Source organism: Hyla sarda, chromosome 4 (genome assembly GCF_029499605.1).
Source record: "Hyla sarda isolate aHylSar1 chromosome 4, aHylSar1.hap1, whole genome shotgun sequence".
Lineage (NCBI taxonomy): Eukaryota > Metazoa > Chordata > Amphibia > Anura > Hylidae > Hyla > Hyla sarda.
This window is the reverse complement of record NC_079192.1, coordinates 389,788,568-389,807,812: the sequence shown is the minus strand read 5'-3', so window position 1 is coordinate 389,807,812 and position 19,245 is coordinate 389,788,568. Positions and strand designations below refer to the sequence as shown.

At 41.1% G+C, this 19,245-nt stretch overlaps 1 long non-coding RNA gene across 1 annotated transcript in view; it reads left to right on the top strand.

Moving 5' to 3' along the window:
* The first annotated feature begins 9,217 nt into the window (after nt 1-9,217).
* Nucleotides 9,218-19,245, top strand: part of LOC130367106 (uncharacterized) — a 74,243-nt gene continuing 64,215 nt past the window's right edge. The window contains exon 1 of the long non-coding RNA XR_008892081.1: nt 9,218-9,263. This is a non-coding gene — a long non-coding RNA (uncharacterized LOC130367106). The remainder of the gene's footprint in view (nt 9,264-19,245) is intronic.

The window sequence follows — 19,245 nt, the reverse complement described above, 5'->3', positions numbered from 1 at the left end:
TAGAACAATGCTGGCACACCATCAGATACATTTTTCGAGCCGTAGTTCCAAATGAAAAACCTCGAGCTGTTTAAATTATTTCCGAGATAAGTTGATGAGCAAAAAAAAAAAACACAACGTTAAAGTGTACAGATAAGTCGATGGGACAAAGGGACAGATAAGGGCATGAAAGAGAGATAGGTGGGTAAATAAAAGAGAAAAACCAGGGAACGGGACAAAGCGTGCATTCAGACACTTTGGAAACATTTGTAATATTTAAACATTTGTCAAGAAAAAATAGATTGGAAATATATTTGTCATAGAGATTTGTATCTGAGGTTTACGTAGTTATGCTCTCCTAGTAAAGTAATGGGTAATGGGTTAGTAATTCACTCTGGACCAATTCTAGAATGTTTTTTTATGTGCATGCAATAGGTTAACGTCTCCCATAGACATCAATGAGAGAAAAAAAAATACAAATGCCAGGTGGGTTTAGCACTGGCACTTTTTTTCTAGTGTTTCTTCAATAGAAATCCTTGAGTCACATGACCCACTATTTTTGAAAAAAATGTTACAAAAACTGCATACCGGGAATGCAAAATGACAGGGTAGTTTTTGAAGCATTTTTTTCAGGTGAAAAAAAAAATGCAAAAAATTTTTTTTCCACAGGAGTACCCCTTTAAAAGTGTTTGCCCAGTGGGAGGGTCTATTTTGTTGACATCTTCTGTATATTTCTGGATCCCTTTATGTGGATGCCCTATCAGCTTGGCCAGGCATGCATGGGTCCAGAAATAGGGACAAAAGCCACTGCCAGACTCTGTGACTGAGTGATTTATCTCCCAGGGAAGTGAGCATTGGGCAGTTTATATCATAATGCAGGGATAATTCTCATAGTGATGTCATAGTACAGGGATAATGCTCATAGTGATGTCATAGTACAGGGATCATGCTCAGAGTGATGTCATAGTACAGGGATAATAAAACACAATGATGTCACAGTACAAGGATTATTAACACAATGATGTCACAGTACAGGGATAATACACAGTGATGTCACAGTACAGGGATTATAAACACAAGGATGTCACAGTACAGGGATAATATACACAGTGATTTCACAGTACAGGGATAATACACAATGATGTCACAGTACAGGGATTATCAACACAAGGATGTCTAAGTACAGGGATTATAAACACAATGATGTCACAGTATAGGGATTATAAAGCACAATGATGTCACAGTACAGGGACAATACACAGTGATGTCACAATACAGGGATTATAAAACACAATGATGTCACAGTACAGGGATAATACACACAGTGATGTCACAGTACAGGGATTATAAAACACAGTGATGTCACAGTGCAGGGATTATAAACACAATGATGTCACAGTACAGGGATTATAAAACACAGTGATGAAACAGTACAGGGATTATAAACACAATGATGTCACAGTACAGGGATTATAAACATAATTATGTCACAGTACAGGGATAATCAAACTCAGAAAAACACCCCAAACGGGGGAATGAGGGGTCCTAAGACACAATGACTACAAACCCCAGGGCCGAAGCCCAGGAGTCACTAACTCCCCTCTTAATAAATCCCCTAAAATATAACTTTTATTAGTGTGATAAAATAATCCCACTCAATTGGTTAAAAATAAATGTCAGAGTGTTGCTTAAACAGTGAAAAATAACCAGTGGGGGACCCCCTGTCTGATAATGTAGCTGTTTTAGCGGCGCTGCAGCCTGCCGCAATGGCAACACTATGACGTGCGACTTAAAATATAAGCACAGCCACCCCCTTATATTTTAAGTCGCACGTCATAGTGTTGCCATTGCGGCAGGCTGCAGCGCCGCTAAAACAGCTACATTATCAGACAGGGGGTCCCCCACTGGTTATTTTTCACTGTTTAAGCAACACTCTGACATTTATTTTTAACCAATTGAGTGGGATTATTTTATCACACTAATAAAAGTTATATTTTAGGGGACTTATTAAGAGGGGAGTTAGTGACTCCTGGGCTTCGGCCCTGGGGTTTGTAGTCATTGAGTACAGGGATAATACACAGTGATGTCACAGTACAGGGATTATAAACACAATGATCTCACAGTACAGGGATGATAAAACACAGTGATGTCACAGTACAGGGATTATAAACACAATGCTGTCACAGTACAGGGATTATAAAACACAGTGATTTCACAGTACAGGGATAATACACACAGTGATGTCACAGTATAGGGATAATACACAGCGATGTCACAGTACAAGGATAATACACACAGTGATGTCACAGTACAGGGATTATAAACACAATGATATCACAGTACAGGGATTATAAAACACAGTGATGTCACAGTACAGGGATAATACACAGTGATGTCACAGTACAGGTATTATAAACACAATGATCTCACAGTACAGGGATTATAAACAAAGTGATGTCACAAAAGTAAGATAATTTCCCCAGTTAGGATACAGCACAGGGATGATTCTCATAGTGATGTCACAGAGATAATACACATTGTGAGGTCATAGTGCAGGGATAATGCATGTAATGAAGTGATGTCATGTTCAGATATAAACACAGCAGTATCACAAGTAAGATAATGCACAGTGATAATCTACCCAATTACGTCACATTCCATGGATAATGGAGGTCACAGTATAGGGATAATGCACATCATGATAACATAGAAAATAAAATAAAAGTGCATCAGGTGCAGATCATTTGCATATTGCAAGATGTATAAAGTGCATGATATAATGTGCTATATCTTGGGAATGGCTGGACAGATTGGGATAAGAAATACATTGTTTTACTCAGGGTCACCCACAATAACCACCTGTATATTGAGTTTAGTGGGGTTGATCAATCTATCAGGGATAGCTCACCTGGACGCACCTAGGACAAAGAATCACAACTGGGCCAAGTAAGTGGTGCGGGGACCCTACACAGTTTACCCTAGTAAACCCTTCGGAAGATCATGTACAGTTTACTTAGAAAAATAGGCCTTGTGTCAGAGAAACCCAAATTTACAATCCTTAAGGAAATGCTAGCCCAAGTCGCACAATGCCCTAAAAGGGACTCATATTAGGTCAGGAGTTCAAAGCACCAGACATAATAGAACCGTAGTCCCAAGTATCAAAAATAAAAGTGACACATTGAAGCAGCACCTCTTCCAAAAGGGTAACTTCACCAGCTATCTGTGGAAGTGTAAAAGAACTTTATGGTCTGTAACATACTGCCATTCCTTCATGTAAAGAACCCATTGAACCTTCTCCTCGTCTCCCGGTCTCTGATTGCCTGCACCTACACCATTAAGGGCACTTCTATCTGCCAGCACATAGTACAGGGGCACGCCCCAAGGGACTTGCTCACCTACAGCATTCTGCAAGCACTTCATAGACAAGGCTGTGTGTGCCCAAGAAGAATTTACCACTCAAACCACCAGTGACATACCTTAGGTAGAACAACAAGTCGCAGCAGACCTCTGGTGCCACACAAACCTAGTAAATCATTTCCCACGTGCATCCTAATGGCCGTTTATTTAGGTGAAAACTCTTACCAACCCTGGGTGAACATAACTTAGTTGTAAAATCCAATTGTGCAGGCAATTTATACGTGTCATCTATATGACTTACCTCCATTGGAAATGGTGTTGTGAATGAATAAGCAAAGCTAACTCTTTTTTAGGGCAGGTTTACATGGAGCATATCCACAGAGTATTTCAGGCTGCCGATGCATCGACGGCAGTTGCAAGAGCGAGCTCCATGCTGCGGCTGGGTAGCTCTGTGTGTCCGTTTGTAGCAGATGCAAAGCAAGAAATCCGCCACAGAGCTGCCCAGCCACAGTAGGGAGCTCACTCTTCTGACTGCAGTTGGCACATCCGCAGCGTGAAATACGCTGCGAATGCGCTCTGTGTTACCCTACCCTTAAACAATTTATTTCTGTTCCCAAAGTTATTGAATGTCATGATGGAGAGTTGGACTATTGGGACCCCCACTAATCTTGACTTTGTTTTAGCATTGTAGCCTTTTCACAGAGTTTACCTACTTTTTACAACAGTGTTCCCCACCACTTACTTTGCAGGGAACCACAGAACCACTGTGTTCAGCTGAACAGAGGACATGTTGCAGTTTTACCTCACTTCTAGACTGCCTGGCATTGCCTTACGGTTCTGTTCTAGTCATTGCAATATTACGCATTGCATTACCCTATCAATAAAAATAAAATAAGACAGATTCTCAAGTATAAACTGCTGGGTTCATGAAATAATATGAATAATATACTAACTTTTTTATGTATGCATAACATTTAGCATTAAATAGAGTTCAGAATATTACAAACCTATGAAGAAAACTGCTTGTTACAAAAGACTATATCTCCTCTGCCATGAAATATGTCACATCTATTAACAGCATAGTAAGGACAGGATATCATACTGATGAAATAATTACGCTATCATTCCAAAGTAGAGTTGCAAATTACGATTCACAATGGTAGTTATTACGAAAGGTCAACTGGAAAAAGAAATAATTTCGCATCATTATTTTTCATGAGAGATCAAGCCAGTAGAGAAACAAAAATTGACATAAAGGTAATACATAAGTAGTCAACTCAAAAGAAGTAAAGAAAAAAAGGCCAGTTTCCAGGACAAAGAAAGGTGCAGTGGACAGATGTCAACCTTTGAAGAATAAGAAGGAAAATTGACACCGAAAGGTTAAAATAAGAGACACGTGCTTTTGATTTTTTTCTGCAGATACCAGCTACAAGAAAATGAAAATATTAAATGTATATTGTTCGCTGCCATTCCACAGTTCATATCCAAACGTAATCCATATGCAGTAAAACATCAAGAGTCAACCACCAAGAATTACAATAGAAAATGGTCTTCTAGATGCGTAGCTGATATACACAGACTATAAAGGCCAGGTTCACACCACAGAATTTTCGGCTGGAGATCCCAAGGGTGGTGCTAGTACTGTGCGGACTGAATTACTGTCCCTAAAGAGGGCAATGCATTTCTAACTGGGCCAAAAGATAGACGGTAATTCACTGCTAAGCGTTTCCTCCAAAAGAATGTTAATTTTTTCGGCAGATCTGCTAAGAAATGCATTGCCGTCCATAGGAACAGCACTGCAGTTTGCATGGTCCTAACTCCGCCCTTGGTATCTCCGGACAGAATTCCAGATTAAAATTCTGTGTTGTAAACTGTGTTCCAAGAGAACATTCTGAGTGTATTCTATTTACAGCAGCCTCTGAATAATCTCAATGGAATATTAATGCTCAGATCACACTATGAAAGTTCAAATGTTATGCAAATCCAGATTTTGGCACGTTCATGGTAGTTGCAACCTAAATCTCTTCCCAACCACTGTCCCTACCTACTTGAATGATCAACTCTACACTGCGGCCCCCAACTGGTCACTGTTCTAAGTGCAGGTACATAGTCTGACAAACCAGGTCAGCAACACACAGGCAAAGCGGTACCAAAATAGCAAACAACAAGTTAATCAGGAAAAAATTCAGAAACCAAGAGAGTAGAGCAGTACAAAATCACAAACCAGGACAGTGTCAGGACAAGCAATGAGTCAAACGTAGATAGTGGCGTAGTTAGAAAAGCGCATTAGTCAATGAGATTTTCCTTTCTAATGCTTATCTCCACTGTAAAATTCTGCTCAAAGTAAGCTCCAACAGATCAGCATGGCATTCCACACTGAACGATCCAAGCAGAACTTATTCAGTGTGCAAGAGCCTTTAGGCAACTGCAAACAAGTCAAGTCAACATGTAATTGATATGATTTTCTTTTAAAACATTCCCACCTTCCATTAGACAACAACTACTGAATATTCAATTTATTATATAGTTGTGATCCAATGGTTTGTGTCTTATTCCCGGGATTCTCATCTCTGAGGCCCTGGAACGAAAAAACTATGCAGAATTTACACAAGGATTCTGGCTTGCACCACACAACAGTTGATTTCAATGGGTTGAGTGGTGCTCTGTTCTCACATCAGGTGGTCTGTGAAGGAACTTTAGACAAAGATTTGGATTCTGGCAAAATCTGTCAAGAAAATCAAATTTTCTCAATGGGACAGAGCTTATGTCTTCAACAAATTGCCAAGGACATAAGCACTGGTTTCTAATCATTTCTGCTCCATGCAAAAGATGGCAGATTCACTGAGAAAATTGCTCACTGAACAGAGTTGCTGCAAAAAAATATATATATATAAAAAAATTACCCTGGAAGACTGTATTTCACCAATAACATGTTGATTTAAAGGGGAACAGTGTACAGTAATGCTTAATTTCCCCTGTGGAGGCACTGCAGGAAAACTAAACACTTTGCTTAAAGGAGATATGTCATACTAAAAATGTATCCCCTATCTGCTGGGGCCACCCACAATCTTCTGTATGGTGCCCCGCTCTCCCCAGGAGCACCGAATCAGGATCTTCACCCAAAGCAGGGCCCCCCTCCATACATCTCTATGGGAGAGCTGTTTGACAATCTTCGGCTCTCCCATAGAGATATATGAAGGAGGCCTTGTGGCCTCTGCTTCAGGCGGGGGTCATGACTTGCCACTCCTGGGGAGAGCGAGGGCTCCATACAGGAGATTGGGGGGGACCCCAGTGGTTGGATTCCCACGATCTTAAACTTATCCCCTATCCTGCGGAGAGGAGATACATTTTTTTTTTTTAAATATGATACTTCTCCTTTAAAAGGTCTTTCCTAAAATTATGATAGATCCCTGGGGATCTGCAGAATGTAATATATCTGTAATTAAAACATTTTGGGGAACATTTATGTTTAAAAGTTTGTCCGAAATGGAAACACTTTTAGTCCATCTGTTCATTGTAAATAAATAAATAAAGTGTAACAAGAAGAATAAAGTACAGATTCTTGTATGGTATCACATTTGCATGTATAGTGGGGAAGGAGACAAAGAAGTGAGGGACATGTAGAAAAAAAATAAGCATATTATAACCTGTCGTGGTAATACAGAACATTATATACTGTAATAGCACTGCTTGCAGAGAGCAAATAAATCACTTAGTGTCAATTGTCTATGATCCGGATAGCACAGTCAGTATGGAACCATGGCAGGAATTACAGTAAAGTGGTGTTATATTTACATTTCAAGCAGCTAAGCTGTTTTAGACTCATATGGGCAATTATTTAGGCCTTTTATAATGTCAGTAAGAGATGGGATTCTGTCATTCGTCCTGTGTAGCACTATTTTAGTTCTGACCATTAGTAAGAGTAAATGACATTACTTTGTATATGCAGAAATTAAATATAATCTGTTCATAATATAGTTATCTAGGGCAGTGGCCTCCTAGATGAGGATATACGTTATGCCTCTTAAAAGGCCGGGAGGAAAAAACAAAAACACAAAAATGAAGATTGACTGTGTCCTCAAGGGGTTAAAAGAATGATAGGGCATACTGTAGTTCAAATATGCCTGCTCCCAATGACCTCAATGTCTCTTGAGTGCCGGTTGATCGAGTAGTTTGTCCTGTAAGCCACCATGATGTAACTGCAAGTATAATGTATCATGGCCCCACCATGCATGGTGGATCAGAAAGTGGCTGTTTTTCAGTGTTTTGCACCCGCACAGCCCGATTGGGTTACAATCCTAATGTTAATGTTTTAGTGGTTCCAATGCTCTTTACCTTTCACAGGTATTCAGAAAATGTAATCTAGCTTGGTATTTATTGATCCATGGGCAGGTAAAAAAAGAATTTGCAAACAATCTATACTGCTATATGGGGGGTGCAAAACACTGAAAAACAGCCACTTACTGATGCACCATGCATGGTGGGGGGGGGGGCTGGTTAGTATTATACTTGCAGTAGCAAAACGAAAAAGTCCAGCAACTCACCGCAACCAACACTCAGTGTAGAACAGCCGCCATGTGTAAACAGGATCTTGCGGGAAGCTCAGAGGCTACAAACCGGTGAGTTTCGTGCAAACAGCACTTCTTCCGGCCCCTGGGGCCGGAAGAAGTGCTGATTGCACGAAACTCACCGGGGGCCAGAAGAAGTGCTGATTGCACGAAACTCACCGGTTTGTAGCCTCTGAGCTTCCCGCAAGATCCCGGTTACACACAGTGCCTGTTCTTCGAGTGTCAGTTGCGGTGAGTTGCTGGACTTTTTCTTTTTGCTACTGCATTATTTGCCTCTTGGATTCCTCTGCACCACCGTTTTGCTCAGTTATTTATTTTTTTAACCACTGTGATTTTTTGCTTTCGTTCTCCATATATTCCATTGATTGCTTTAGGTCTTTTGGGTCAGGTGCCTCCAACTGTTTTCTTTATTAGCTTTAGTATTATACTTGCACATCGATAAGGTTTCTAGAGGGCTAGCCACAAAGTTACATCATGGTGGCTTACAGGCTAAACTACTCGATCAACCGGCACTCAAGAGACATTGAGGTCATTGGGAGCATGCATATTTGGACCACAGTATGCACTCATCATTCTTTTAAACTCTTGATCACACAGTCAATTTTCCTTTTTGTGTTTTTGTTTTTTCCTCCTGGCCTTTTAAGAGGTATAACCTTTTTTTCAACGGCAGGTCTGGATGAGGGCTTATTTTTTGTATGACTTTACTTTACTTTTTAAAGAAATCTTTTATTTTAACATAAAATGTACTTCAAAAGAAAAATTATATGTGGGGAGAGGGAGGGGGGATTAAAGAAAAAATCTATTGTTTTTTGTATCCAGCGTTTCAATGCATAGTGTACGTACAGATTCATAATTTTCACAATTTAATGCTATAGGCACAAAGTTCATGTGCCTCCATGATATGGATTAGTAGGGCCTTTGCCAATAATTTTGCTGTAAATTTAAGAGGTATTCCAATCATGTGGTGTTATGATATATGAATGGGCTAAACCAGTGTTTCCAAACAGTGTCTCTCCAGCCAATGGCTGTCCGTGTATGCTGGGAGGTATAGTTTTTCAACAGCATGAGATACACTGTTTGGAAACACTGGACGAAACTATAACATTAGGACTGGTATGGGTCGAGATTACGAAACAGATGGAGGTCTCCCTACTATATTACCTGCTCAGCTCCAGGAACAAAGCTATATTTTAGTTCCTTGTATGGGTGCCTGGGGATGTACTGTAGAAGGAAAAAATTAACTCTCTTTACTCTATAAACTCTTCATTCTGCAAATAACAATATGCAATCCTTTACTTTAGTTGGGAAACCCCTCTGAGGTCATATTCCACCAGACAAAATGCCAACATCTGTACCATGGTAAACAACCCTTAAAATTACAAGTTTCATTTTAAGATTTAAAATGTGAACTATTTATTTATTTATTTTTTTATTGTTCATGTATTTGTTTATTTATTTTTGTATTTATTAATTTAATTTATCTATTTATTATTTATTTGTTTGTTCATTTATTTATTTACATTTTATTTTTTATTTCGCCTAACAAATCCATTTTGTCTTTGCTTGTATTAGTAAGTCAGGTCTCTTGGCACAAGAAGACTTTGATGAACGACCTAATAAACTTGTTTAACTAAATTAGGCTTCAGGAGGTTTCTATAATTGCAGATATTTGTATTGTTTATTCCTTAGAACAAAAAAAAAAAAAGGAAATAACATAAAACGCCATAAAATAGGTTCTTTCAAGTATATTCGATAAAATCGGCTTTATATAACTTATTAACGTAGTTTACCTTTATTTGTTTTCATTTGAAATTCTGTGATGAGTAACTGTAAGATAGGAAATGGTTAATTGTATTTGGCACATGCGGTTTTCTTCGCAAATGCATCGTCTCTTTAGGGTATACACGTGCTTATTCTGTGTGATACTAATGTAAGTGTATTTTAACAATTTTTGGTGCATTCTATATACAGTAAAAATCGTATAGTACTGTGTCAGCAAGTGAGTAGGAGTTTCAGCTACTTTTTTTTTCTTTATTTTACTTTTAGTACCTTATTAAAGGGGGGAGCCATCTTGCCTGAGCTACTTCTAACAGCATTTAAATAGGGATGCACCGAAAGAGAAATTTTGGGCCGAAACTGAAAATTTAGGCTGTGCTTGACCGAAAACCAAAACCGAAAATGCATTGCCCCGCCCCTTTTTATATATAGTTTTTGTCACATTTTATTATGTGATGTGACCAAAATTAGCAATTTTAATTAAAAATTTGTTTGCGTTTACGCCGCTCACACGGCAGGATCAGAGACAAAATCATTTAATAGTTGGGACAATTACACTTGGCAATACCAAATATGTTTATTTTTATTATTGTTTCATATTTTTTATATGGAAAAATGGGAAAAGGAGGGTGATTTAAACTTTTATGGAAGGGGATTGTGGATGTTTTTTTCAAACTTTTCTTTATTTATTTTTATTATTATTATTATTATTATTATTTTTTTTTTTTTTTTTACACTTGATTAGTCCCCTTAGGGGACTTTTAGGAGGAATAATTAAATTCCTTATACAGATCAATAGAGTTCCATAGAACTACATTGATTTGTGTGCTTTGCGATAATGCTTAGCCAGGCTCAATCAAATGAAGAACCATGGACCCCAGAGATGCAGAGGTAAGCCCTCCGACTACCTCCACAGTGAATCAACCCACCCGCCTCCCCTCAATTGCGCTGCAGGGGCGGGCAATCCACCCCACCGGGCCACCGGGAAGTGTTTAAATCACCCTATAGATGCCTCTGTAACCTTTTAAAATTTCGAAACTGTATTCATTCATATAAAAAAAATAGCAAAACATAAAAAAGGGTACTGAAAAAACATGGGGAAAAAAATCACTAGGGGTGATTATTTATCCTGGCAACCGGAGGGCTTATGGTACCTTGGTGGCTGTTTATCTTCTATCTGTGACAGGCTCTACCAATAGAGTGCATATTAGATAGAATAATGCAGAATATACAGTATGCCTTACCCTGATCTGAATGAGCCATCTAATGTTGGCTCATACAAGTCCCCAAAGATGACTAATAAAGTGTAAAAAAAAAAACGAAAAAATACAGTTAACCAAAATACAGTTAACCAATATATTGGTTTAGAACATTATTGATCCCGCACAGTGAGTGCACGTTTTGTCACATCAACGGAATAAAAAGCGATGGAAAAGTCCCATCTAAACTAAAATGGTACCGAAAAAAAACTTCAGATCACTGCAGAAAAAATAAGCCCTCATCTAGCCCTGTTATAGAAAAGGGAACCTTTAAGCATACTTATTTTTCTTACAGTAATAAAACAAAACCTTTATATTTGTTATAGTTGTAACTGTATTGTACTGCAAAAGTAGGATAATATTTAATTTTAACTCTAAACTGCATAGAAATAAGGAAAAAGAAAAGAAAAATTAAGTTTATTTTTTTTAATTTATTATAATTTTTTGTTTCACCATAGGTTATGTGGCATAAAACAAGCCCTTATATGACCCTGTCAATGGAAAATTTAAATAGCTGAGGATTTTAAAAGAAATTAGGGGAAAAAAATTAACACAAAACAAAAAATTTGCTGCCTCATTAAGAGGTTAAATTTGTTTGTATCAAAAAAGACAAATATTCTAGGAATTAAAGTATTATCAATTTTTTTGGTTAGTACATAAAGGGGTCATTCCTGAAATAATTTTGTCTTCCATGGCCCAAATGTATATAACATCATATGTATGGCATTGTATAAAAGCGGCTACGTGTAGAACAATCTATAGCAATCCTTTCCATCTATTAATGTGCTGACAAGTTCCCCTTTACACAACTTGACTCTACATAGCGAGAAGTATAGATCATGTAAAAAGCCAAATCTCAAGGGTCCTTTGTTCAGTTCAATCCATTTTTGGTGGGGCAGTGTATTGGAAGGGTCATATATTAGCCTATAACTGAGCATAGGCTCTCGTAGTGTTCTGTTTCACAAGCTTATTTGTATTACTTGAGAATTCACACTTTCCTTCCTGCGCCGAATGTCAATGAGAGAGACAGGACGGCGGCGATTACATTTTTTGGCATTTTTACACTGCTGAACAATTTTCAAAGGAAGTACTGTATTTTTTGCCGTATAAGACGCACTTTTTCTTCCCCAAAACTGGGGGGAAAAGTTAGTGCGTCTTATAAGGCGAATACACACCTATCGCGACGGGGACCCGCGGCTAATACAGGACATCACCGATCGCAGTAATGCCCTGTATTAACCCTTAAGACGCGGCGATCAAAGCTGACCGCTGCGTCTGAAGCGAAAATAACACTAACCCGGCTGTTCAGTTGGGCTGTTCGGAACCGCCGCGGTGAAATCGCAGCGTCCCAAACAGCTTACAGGACACCGGGTGGGACCTTACCTGCCTCCTCAGTGTCTGCTCTATGCCGGGATCCCCTGCATGGCCGGCGCTCTCCTTCATCGTCATCACGTCGTCGCGCACGGCGTCCTGTCATCCAATAGGAGCGGCGTACATAGCGACGTCATGGCGGCGACGGAGAGCGAGGATATCGGGCAGCAGAGACGTTACGAAGTGACGGGGACACCCCGGGGATGCGGCGACAGCGATGGAGGGCGACATCCAGGGCAGCGGTGACGGGCCTGGAGCGGCGGGGACACGTGAATATTACCTCCTATACCAGTGGTCTTCAGCCTGCGGACCTTCAGATGTTGCAAAACTACAACTCACACCATGCTGGGAGTTGTAGTTTTGCAACATCTGAAGGTCCGCAGGTTGAAGAACACTGTCCTATACTTTACATTGTATTTGGTTCAGAATCTTTATTTTCTAGATTTTTATCCTATAAAATGAGGTGCGTCTTATATGACGAAAAATACGGTAATGTACTGGAGTTTTTCAATGTAAAATTTATCTTGGTAAATTACTAGAGAAATTGGGGATATTTATTAAAATCTGTCCAGAGGAAAAGATGCTGCGTTGCCCATAGCAACCAATAAGATTGCCTATTTCATTTATGAAAGAAGCGATCTGATTGGTTACTATGAGCAACGCAGCAACTTTTCCTCTGGACAGGTTGTGATAAATCTCCCCCATAGTGTATACAGTACAGTTGTGTGTCATGTGAAGTATGATTGATATATTTGGATGTAATATAGGATATCTGACGCCCTTAGACCTTTAACCCCTTAAGGACTTAGCCCTTTTTCACCTTAAGGACTCGGCCATTTTTTGCAATTCTGACCACTGTCATTTTAAACATTAATAACTCTGGAATGCTTTTACTTATCATTCTGATTCCGAGATTGTTTTTTCGTGACATATTCTACTTTAACATAGTGGTAAATTTTTGTGGTAACTTGCATCCTTTCTTGGTGAAAAATCCCAAAATTTGATGAAACAATTGAAAATGTTGCATTTTTCTAACTTTGAAGCTCTCTGCTTGTAAGGAAAATGGATATTCCAAATACATTTTTTTTTGGTTCACATATACAATATGTCTACTTTATGTTTGCATCATAAAATTGATGAGTTTTTACTTTTGGAAGACACCAGAGGGCTTCAAAGTTCAGCAGCAATTTTCACATTTTTCACAAAATTTCCAAACTCACTATTTTTCAGTGACCAGTTCAGTTTTGAAGTGGATTTGAAGGGTCTTCATATTAGAAATACCCCACAAATGACCCCATTATAAAAACTGCACCCCCCAAAGTATTCAAAATGACATTCAGTCAGTGTTTTAACCCTTTAGGTGTTTCACAGGGATAGCAGCAAAGTGAAGGAGAAAATTCACAATCTTCATTTTTTACACTCGCATGTTCTTGTAGACCCAATTTTTGCAAGGGGTAAAAAGGAGACATTTTTTACTTGTATTTGAAACCCAATTTTTCTCGAGTAAGCACATACCTCATATGTCTATGTAAAGTGTTCGGCGGGCGCAGTAGGGGGCTCAGAAGGGAAGGAGCGACAAATGGTTTTTGGGGGGCATGTCACCTTTAGGAAGCCCCTATGGTGCCAGAATAGCAAAAAAAAAAAAAAAACACATGGCATACCATTTTACAAACTAGACCCCTCAGGGAACATAACAAGGGGTAAAGTGAACCTTAATACCCCACAGGTGATTCACGACTTTTGCATATGTAAAAAAAAATTTATTTTGTTTCCTAAAATGCTTGGTTTCCCAAAAGTTTTACATTTTTAAAAAGGGTAATAGCAGAAAATACCCCCCAAAATTTGAAGCCCAATTTCTCCCGATTCATAAAACACCCCATAAGGGGATGAAAAGTGCTCTGCTGACGCACTACTGGTCTCAGAAGAGAAGTCACATTTGGCTTTTTGAAAGCAAATTTTGCCCTGGGGGCATACCGCATTTAGGAAGCCCCTATGGTGCCAGAACAGCAAAAAAAAAACCACATGGCATACTATTTTAGAAACTAGACCCCTTGGTGAACATAAGAAGGGGTTAATTGAACCTTTATACCCCACAGGTGTTTCACGACTTTTGCATATGTAAAAAAAAAAATTTATTTTCACCCAAAATGCTTGTTTTCCCAAAAAATTTACATTTTTAAAAAGGGTAAAAGCAGAAAATACCCCCCAAAATTTGTAACACAATTTCTCCCGAGTACGGTGATACCCCATATGTGACCCTAAACTGTTGCCTTGAAATACGACAGGGCTCCAAAGTGAGAGCGCCATGCCCATTTGAGGCCTAAATTAGGGACTTGCATAGGGGTGGACATAGGGGTATTCTACGCCAGTGATTCCCAAACAGGGTGTCTCCAGCTGTTGTAAAACGCCCAGCATGCCTGGACAGTCAGTGGCTATCTGGCAATACTGGGAGTAGTTGTTTGGCAACAGCTGGAGGCTCCGTTTTGGAAACAGTGGCGTACCAGAAGTTTTTCATTTTTATTGGGGAGGGGAGGGGGGCTGTGTAGGGGTATGTGTATATGTAGTGTTTTTTACTTTTTATTTTATTTTGTGTTAGTGTAGTGTAGTGTTTTTAGGGTACAGTTGCACGGGCAGGGGTTCACAGTAGTTTCTCGCTGGCAGTTTGAGCTGCGGCAGAAAATTTGCCGCAGCTCAAACTTGCAGCCGGATACTTACTGTAAACCTCCGCCCATGTGAGTGTACCCTGTACGTTCACATTGGGGGGGGGGGGGGGGGGGGGGACATCCAGCTGTTGCAAAACTACAACTCCCAGCATGCGCTGACAGACTGTACATGCTGAGAGTTTTAGTTTTGCAACAGCTGTAGGCACGCTGGTTGTGTATCACTGAGTTTGTGACCTAACTCAGTGTTTCACAACCAGTGTGCCTCCAGCTGTTGCAAAACTACAACTCCCAGCATGTACGGTGCATGCTGGGAGTTGTAGTTTGCAACAGCTGAAGGCACACCGGTCGTGAAACACTGATTTAGGTAAAAAAAAACTCTGAGTTTCACAACCAGTGTGCCTTCAGCTGTTGCAAAACTACAACTCTCAGCAGTCACCGACAGCCAACTGGCATGCTGGCAGTTGTAGTTATGCAACCAGCAGATGCACCACTACAACTCCCAGCATGCACTTTAGCTGTTTGTGCAAGCTGGGAGTTGTAGTTATATAACAGCTGAAGGTACACTTTTCCATAGAAAAAATGTGCCTCCAGCTGTTGCAAAACTATAAGTCCCAGCATGCCCATAAGGGAATGCTGGGAGTTGTGGTGGTCTGCCTCCTGCTGTTGCATAACTACAGCTCCCAACATGCCCTTTTTGCATGCTGAGAGCTGTTGCTAAGCAACAGCAGGAGGCTGTCACTCATCTCCAATTGCTGATCCACGCCGCCGCTGCAGGTCAGTCCCTCTCCGCCGCCGCTCCTGGGGCCCCGTTCCCAACATTGACGCCGGGGATCGGGGTCCCCAGCTGCCGGGGTCCTCTTCCCGCACCCGATCACGTCCTCCGGAAGAGGGGCGGATCGGGTTGCTGGAGTGACACCCGCTGCAGGTGCCCTGATTTGTCGGCCGGTAAACCGGCCGACGAATCAGGGTGATCATGAGGTGGCACCAGTGCCACCTCATCCCTGATGGCTATGGCTGTTCGGGGCCATCAAAGACGGCCCCGAACAGCCTGTAATTCCGGGTCACCGGGTCACTGGAGACCCAATTGACCCGGAATCCGCCACAGATCGCTGGGCTGAATTGTCCAGCGATCTGTGGCCATCGCCGACATGGGGGGTCATCATGACCCCCCTGGGCGATATGCCGCGATGCCTGCTGAACGATTTCAGCAGGCATCGGGCACCGGCTCCCCTCCAGCTAGCGGCGGGGTGCCGGGATTTGACAGGACGTACTCAAACGTCCTGAGTCCTTAAGGACTCGGAAAAGGGGCCGTTTGAGTATGTCCTGCATCCTTAAGGGGTTAAAGCAAAATGGTTGTGATGTTACCCCTAAACTAGGCCCATGACTAGGGGATCGTATAGATCCGCGGCCTACTACCCCACCTCCCCTAAGCAACACACAACACCCATAATGTGGTAGAAAAGGCCTCAGCAGACCCTTTTATTAACCTTTTAACAAAACAAAATTATATAAATAATCATATATAAATATATATCCATATAGAAAAAACAGAGGTAACAACATAATCCCTAATAATCATGTAAAGTGCAAAAACATTTATAACCCCTGAGATAACCCAACCCCCCAGCAGAAGGGGGGGGGACCTGAAAACAACCAAATCCTGTTCTTCTCCTACTGTGCCCTTAGTCGCCTCACCCCCTGACCCAAGGGCCCCACCTTTCGGAGAATATCCACTGCCACGACTAGCTGGGTTCATTCCCAGCTCCCCCAGGGCCGGTATAACCGGGCCTCTGCCACCGTTTTACCAGCTATGCCTTCAAGTCCCCCCCTTCCATTCCAGCCGCTGCGACCACCACCATCCCACATCCCCCAATACCTAACAAAGGGTGAGCGGGCGGGACAACTTTCCTGGCTACCGTGAGACTTTCCCTTCCAGTTCCTGTCCTCCCTTTAATAACCCCTACTTGCTCCTCCCCTTATTTTTCCGCTCTCTCCACTGACCTTTCCTTAACCCCTTCTTGCTATTCATACCCCCCCTGTCATGTGCCCCCTCCTTTCCCATACTGTCCTATACGGGGGGGGGGGGGGGCTCTCTGTATGTGAGAACTGCTCACACCCCCTGAGGAAGCTTTTAGTAAGTGAAACGGTCATTGGGGTCTGGTAGGTATGGTCCAAAGGATTGGGTATAATATGTCTGATCATGGGGGTCCAGCTGATGGGACCCCTCACTATCTCCGGCCTAGCACCCAAGTATTCCGCTGCAGACTCCTCTCTGTGCTGAATTACAAGCGACCGCAGCTGTCACGCTCACCTCCATAGACATTAATGAAGGGGGCATGATTAGCACAGCTGGCGTTCTGAACATAAATGCTTAAAACACCGGGGTGCCGGACTGGACATGGCAAGGAGCCTCAGCAGCCAAAAGACCAGACATCTTATCCCCTATCCTTTGGACAGTGAATAAAATGTCTAGGGGCAGAGTACCCCTTTAAGGCGGTAGACAATAGCACAGGACTTTATGAACTTTGTTGTCGAGCCTCTTGAAATACATAGAATGGGAAAGGAGCGTCAGAATATGTTCATATCTACACCAAATATGATTTATGGGCTCATACTCCAGTTCTAGGGCCAATCTGTTAAAGTCTTGGGAACCCTAAAACAATCAAGAGCTCAGGAGGATGTCCTACATTATAAGGGTTAAACAGAAGTGTGCTTTGACTATGTATCCAATAAAGTAAATATTTTGAAGACTGTATACACAATCGAAAGCAGTGGTCTCAAAGTGTGGCCCTGCAGATGTTGCAAAAATTCCACTCCCAGCATGCCCAGACAGCCGTTGGCTGTCTGGGCATGCTGGGAGTGGAATTTTTGCAACATCTGGAGGGCCACACTTTGAGACCACTGATCTAAAGAATGCAAGATAGACTTACTCCAGGTGTATGTGCTGGGTAGAAATTGTTTGTAAGCTAGTCTTACTAATGATCTGTGTCCAACGTATGTCAAACAATCATATATAATGGCATCGAGAATGCCCCATGTTAATATCATGGTCATATAGATAGGAGAATTGAAATAGGAAAATGGAGGTTAGAATTCATCGAGCTGCTATTGCCTCCATCACATGGTGTCATGGACTGCGGTTACCTGCTGACATTGTAAATGCCTAGAACAGGTTGACATTACGTAATGAACTCCATGTACAGTGTCTCAGTGTAATGATGTATTTCCAGTATATTTCTCTTGTAAAAAAAAATAAAAATAAAAAATAATAATAATATTAATTTTAGTAATATTAATAACAATAACAATTACAATCACCATCACCATTATTGCGTATCTTACTGTAGGTGTTGTAATAAAAAAATCCAAATAGTATTCTATGGTAGATGTTGTGGTGTCCCGGTACCGTACTGCATCCAGTACCTACTGTAGAGGTCCCCAAAGTCAGAGTAACTCCGTCCAGTTAGGGTTCCTCAAGTGGGACAGTCCCTAGTCGCCCCTCCTTAAGTCTAACTGTAATGTTAATAAATGTACATATTAATAATTATATCTATATTTTATAGAAATGTATAGTACTTACCTTGTTCAGCATCGCAGGACCTTCGGTCATGTGACCATGCTAGTAACCTCTATGGTATGTTGCAGGACCTTGGGAGGTTCTTGGGTCACGTGTTACCCACATATCTCTGTAATGGTGATTGACATCAGTATGGACTAATTAGCGTTAGTCCAGCCCCTGCCCATATAAGGGAGCTGCGTCCAATTATTGCTCTCTTGGGTTGCTGCTCTCGTGGATGCCAGACTAACAGGACGGTGTGCTAAGCAACTTTCAAATACACGCTAGGCCTCAAAACCTACGGCCTCAGCAGAACCAAAAATCGTGAGTTTTACTCTAATTCCTGCTAATGCTAGCGTGACTACTGGACCGCAAAAAATTCCCCTAAATCCAGTGGAACAGCACAATATCTTAAAAGACTCTAAATGCTAAAGTCCCAACCATTGTCAATCTCAGAAAGAAACGGTTGTTATGCTAAGAGACTGTTATGTTAAGGAAGTGTACAGAAAATCTTCAGTAAAAGTTAACGCTGTTAACAGAAGCTCACCGGTTGTGGACAATCCATTATTATTATCTACCTCAATCCCATTATCATCTACCTCCTTATTGTTCCTGGGAAGGGCGCTGGTAGGAAAAGCTTTATAGAGGAGCCCTCACCCTGGTGTCACAAATAGCAAGGGTTAGCAAGCACCATATGTTTACCGCACAGCTACTCT